This window comes from Papaver somniferum, chromosome 10 (assembly GCF_003573695.1).
Source record: "Papaver somniferum cultivar HN1 chromosome 10, ASM357369v1, whole genome shotgun sequence".
Taxonomy (NCBI): domain Eukaryota; kingdom Viridiplantae; phylum Streptophyta; class Magnoliopsida; order Ranunculales; family Papaveraceae; genus Papaver; species Papaver somniferum.
In genome coordinates this window covers 17,719,478-17,725,008 of record NC_039367.1, presented here as the reverse complement: position 1 = coordinate 17,725,008, position 5,531 = coordinate 17,719,478, and the positions used below count along the sequence as shown (strand labels likewise).

At 37.5% G+C, this 5,531-nt stretch overlaps 1 non-coding gene across 1 annotated transcript; it reads right to left on the bottom strand.

Annotated features, from left to right (window-relative positions):
* Nucleotides 1–254: 254 nt before the first annotated feature.
* LOC113319862 lies at nt 255–338 on the bottom strand. The gene has a single exon (XR_003345841.1). It is a non-coding gene; the product is annotated as a small nucleolar RNA Z102/R77 (small nucleolar RNA).
* Between the last annotated feature and the right edge of the window lie 5,193 nt (nt 339–5,531).

The window sequence follows — 5,531 nt, the reverse complement described above, 5'->3', positions numbered from 1 at the left end:
TTTTTTTTCCCCTCATGCTCACAGTGGTGTCTTAACACCACAATCTTTACTTGTTTCACTCACTGTTTACTGCCCCCATTCAGCTCTCATACATCAGTCCATTCAGCTCCATGTTAGCTTAGGAAGCAGCTAGAGAAGCTAGAAAACAACATTTGCTCCCCCTTGTCCCTGTGGACTTTCCCTTTCTTCCCATTCTAGATACAATTGACCCTGTATACTTGCAGGTCAATTTGTAGGTTGTTTATAAAACCCACCAATGATCAGATATACGGAATACATTTATGTCACCGTTTTGACAATCAAACCAATAGGGAAATTATCTAATCATCACCTCATACTCTCCACTGTCTCACTCTAAACAAAAATGAAACAAACAAAAGTAAACCAAACAACAATTAATATACTAATGAAAGATACAGTTTAAGTTAGTAACAATAAATGGTGTAGAAACTGACCAGTCTAAGAAGGACGTGTCTAACGGCTGAATCAATGTACTCGTAAATTAGCTGACCAGAAGAAATCATGTATCCATCCTTGAACTTCATTGACTTTGCACGAGCTTCCCTAAGCTTTTCACTCACAATAACCTGTAACAATTACAAACTTGAAATTTATATCATATCAAGCAGAAAGAAGGGTTAAGACTGGAATATACGAAAGAATAGTAGCAGATTATACCTCGCAACCTTAGGCACCACTTTCCATAATAAATCTCAAAACACCATAGCAAGCCCTGAGCACAGAAATTGCATTAGTGATATATAATGAGATTTGATGATTCATAAATCAAAAGTCAGAACCCTTCAATAGATTTAAAAAATACAAGAATATAATCAAAAAGGAAAAAGCCAGGCTCTGCCAACAAGAAACTGACATTACTGCACAAATGGCCGTAGAACATTCTAATAGTCGAAAATAATACAAAAAACTGTAAGCAGATATATGAGGGAATATGGCTACCCTAGCTGATAAACATGAAACTAAGGCATCATGAGCTAAATATCTTGGAAAAGCATAATTCATGTAGTCATCTTCCAACACAAAGTTGGTAACAAAGTATACCTATTTGCTTTATAGATGACACACAGATATTCGTAGTATTTAACAAACGGCAGGGTAGAAAAGAGCAACTGCGATTCAATTAAAAAACAGGCAGTGCCTTCACTCTCTCCATTATTGTTGAAACCACGCATATCCATACAAAATAAAAGTTTAACATGATTCACAAATGGCCGCAGAACAAGATGGTAAGTAAATCCCTTCTAAAAACTGGATAAAATCTTCAACAAAGCACAGTAACTTGACTAAAACATGAGACAACTTGTAATAATCTCAAGATTTCCAACATATATTTGGAAGTACTGTAAGCATACTTCCTAGTGTTCCCACACTTTCACACTTTCCCTATTAAGGAAAATTCAGGGAATGGAAAATTTCACAATTCAATTCATTCCACAATGTAAAATCTGAAGTGACATTATATTTATAACTGGTATCGTTTACCATCTACCAAATTCAAACAGTTTTATCTCATTCATATGGATGAGATACTCACCATAACCTTCTCAGTTTCTGCGTTAAAGTCGCGCAATTATAGGCTGGATATCAAACACCCTTGGTCAGCACTTCTAAAAACCACACAAGCACATACTTCACATCTTCAGCTTATTTGATTTGGTCTCATTTATAAATCCCCTTTGAAAATTGGTGCCTCAGAAGGTAGAAACCCCTGTGAAAATTGAAGTAGTAGAAATCCAATTATCAATCAGTTCATCTAAAATCAATAATAAACTTTAAAAAGAAAAGAAAAAAAAATCAAACTTACATCAAGGGATAACTGAGAGCACAATTACTATTGTGTTGAACCCTAGCATTGCAATTGAATCATGAGAAGATGGGGTATCAGTTCCAACTATATTGAGTATCATACATATAACGATCGTAGTAGTGATTGTGTATGCTTCTGGTGATCATCAAACCACTGATACCCCATCTTATCTATTCAAACCCATGGTAAATATCGAACCCAACTGATACCAGATCTATTTCAGTTCTTCATCTCATCTGAGATTCAATAAGCCCCAAAACATCATTAAATCCAACCACTTTCGGTCTCTGACTGCTGATTTCAGAATCAATTCAAACCCTAATCGAAACCCTAACTACCTCATGAATTCTTTAGTCAACAGAAATAAGCATCTTAATCCACTGTTTCTCTTCCATTTCTTCTCCCTAATCATCTTCTTCATCTGCAATTAACAGAAACAACGCCACCTCTCTTTTCTCTTCATTTCAGCTTCATTTCTTTGACAAAATCCATTTATATCACCACCAACACAAACCCACCTTCCAATTCATTACAAACCCATTCATTCTCGATACCTCATATCCCAAATCTCCTTCTCTGAATTCGAATCTGTCTCATCTTCTTAACAGCAACTGCAGCAACGATTTACATCTCGTCTTGATTTCAATCCGTAGTTTTGAAATCCGATAGATTTAAGGTGCAACTTGGGTTAGGGCTGAATTTCTCTATGGTTAGAGATGGTGAGCTAATAGGTACCGATATTCTTAATCAGAGATGGAGAAGTTGTTGTTGTTGTTGTTGATTGTTACCGAGAAGAAATAAGGGGTTTTGTGTAACTTGAATCAGTGATGGGGTTGATTAGAATTTGGTTCAGATCTAGATTTGATGAGCTGCTACTATTGACTGTTGCGGATGAGAGAAAGGGGGAGTTAAAGAGAGAGATTGAGAGAAGATGATGAAGAAGAGGGGTCGAGAGAAGAGCATCGGTGGTGATGGAGCGTCGCCGTCATCTGTGGAGTAGAGGTGTTCTTCAGCGGTGGTGATTGAGAGAAAAACATATAGGAATTGGGTTCGAGTGGTTGAAGGAGGGTTATGCTTCGGAAAAAAAAAAAGAAGAAAAGAGTGAATCCGAATGAAAATGATGGACGGTTGAGATTGTATTTGAGATGCTCATACGGATTAAGAAAAGATCTTGACGGTTGAGATTGCATTTAGGATGCTCATGCGGATTGAGAAGTATGTGTTTCATTTTGTGCTAATACGAGCTCATGTATTCGGTTTGATTATCAACCTTCGACACGAAAAAAATCCAAAAAAAAATATGAATAAATGTAGCACATTCTTATCGACATTTTGATATAAAAAAATCCAAAAAATGTATAAGAATAAAGTTGAAAAATAAGAAATCAATCTGATAATTGGTGTGTTTCTTTGTGCTTTTGTGCTTTCTCTTTGTGCTTCCGGTTTGAATTTCGACTAGTTACATAGGTCATGAAGTAATTTTGACTAGTCATACATGTCATGAAGTAGCTTTAGTTCACATTAATAGCATGATATATCATCGAAATCGATAAATATGAAGCTCAATGTCGATTCAAACTTCAAATGAGGTATAACGACATACAAACTATGAACCAAGAAGCTCTGAGAGGGTTCTGACTTCAAACTTAGCATGATACATCATCAAAATCGATAAATATGAAGCTCAATGTCGATTCGAACTTCAAACTTGGTATAATGGCCTATAATCTATGAACCACGAAGCTCTGAGAGGGTTCTGACTTCAAAATTAGCATGATACATCATCGAAATTGATGAATATGAATCTCAGTGTCGATGCAAACTTCAAGTTCGGTATAACGACTTATAAACTATGAGCAAGAAGTCTGAAAGTCCACAAAAACGATGAATCCAACCATTTACTGGTAAGGATCCATGAAAATATTCTACGAAACCTTCAACACACACAAAACTTGGTAAGAACGATGAATCTATCCATTTACAGGTAAGATTCCTTCGGAATATTCTACGAAACCTTAAACAAACCCTATTTCTGCACATTGGATGCAAACCAGACTCCGAGATCGAAACCTGGCCGCGAGTGGGATACTCTAAGTCAAAAACTTGGTAAGAACGACGAATCCATCCATTTACAGGTAAGATTCCTTCGGAATATTCTACGAAACATTATACAAACCCTATTTCTGCATATTAGATGCAAACCAGGCTCCGAGATCGAAACCTGGCCGCGAGTGGGCTACTCTAAGTCAGAAACTTGGTAAGAACGATGAATCCATCCATTTACAGGTAAGATTCCTTGGGAGTATTCTACGAAACCTTAAACAAACCCTATTTCTCCATATTGTATGCAAACCAAGCTCCGAGATCGAAATCTGGCCGGGAGTGGACTACTATAAGTCAGAAACTTGGCAAGAACGACGAATCCATCCATTTACAGGTAACATTCCTTCGGAATATTCTAAGAAACCTTAAAAAAAAACCTATTTCTGCATATTGTATGCAAACCAGGCTCCGAGATCGAAACATGGCTAGGAGTGGACTACTCTAAGTCAGAAACTTGGTAAGAATGACGAATCCATCCATTTACAGGTAAGATTCCTTCGGAATATTCTACGAAACCTTATACAAACCCTATTTCTGCATATTAGATGCAAACCAAGCTCCGAGATCGAAATCTGGCCGTGAGTGGACTACTATAAGTCAGAAACTTGGTAAGAACGACGAATCCATCCATTTACAGGTAAGATTCCTTCGGAATATTCTACGAAACCTTATACAAACCCTATTTCTGCATATTAGATGCAAACCAGGCTCCAAGATCGAAACCTGGCCGCGAGTGGGCTACTCTAAGTCAGAAACTTTGTAAGAACGACGAATCCATCCATTTACAGGTAAGATTCCTTCGGAATATTCTACGAAACCTTATACAAACCCTATTTCTGCATATTAGATGCAAACCAGGCTCCGAGATCGAAACCTGGCCGCAAGTGGGCTATTCTAAGTCATAAACTTGGTAAGAACGACGAATCCATCCATTTACAGGTAAGATTCCTTCGGAATATTCTACGAAACCTTATACAAACCCTATTTCTGCATATTAGATGCAAACCAGGCTCCGAGATCGAAACCTGGCTGCGAGTGGGCTACTCTAAGTCAGAAACTTGGTAAGAACGACGAATCCATCCATTTACAGGTAAGATTCCTTGGGAGTATTCTACGAAACCTTAAACAAACCCTATTTCTCCATATTGTATGGAAACCAGGCTCCGAGATCGAAATCTAGCCGGGAGTGGACTACTATAAGTCAGAAACTTGATAAGAACGACAAATCCATCCATTTACAGGTAACATTCCTTCGGAATATTCTAAGAAACCTTAAAAAAAACCCTATTTTCCATATTGTATGAAACCAGGCTCCGAGATCGAAATCTGGCCGGGAGTGGACTACTATAAGTCAGAAACTTGTAAGAACGACGAATCCATCCATTTACAGGTAAGATTCCTTCGGAATATTCTAAGAAACCTTAAAAAAACCTATTTTGCATATTGTATGCAAACCAGGCTCCGAGATCGAAACATGGCTAGGAGTGGACTACTAAGTCAGAAACTTGGTAAGAACGACGAATCCATCCATTTACAGTAAGATTCCTTGGAATATTCTACGAAACCTTAACAAACCCTATTTCTGCATATTAGATGCAAA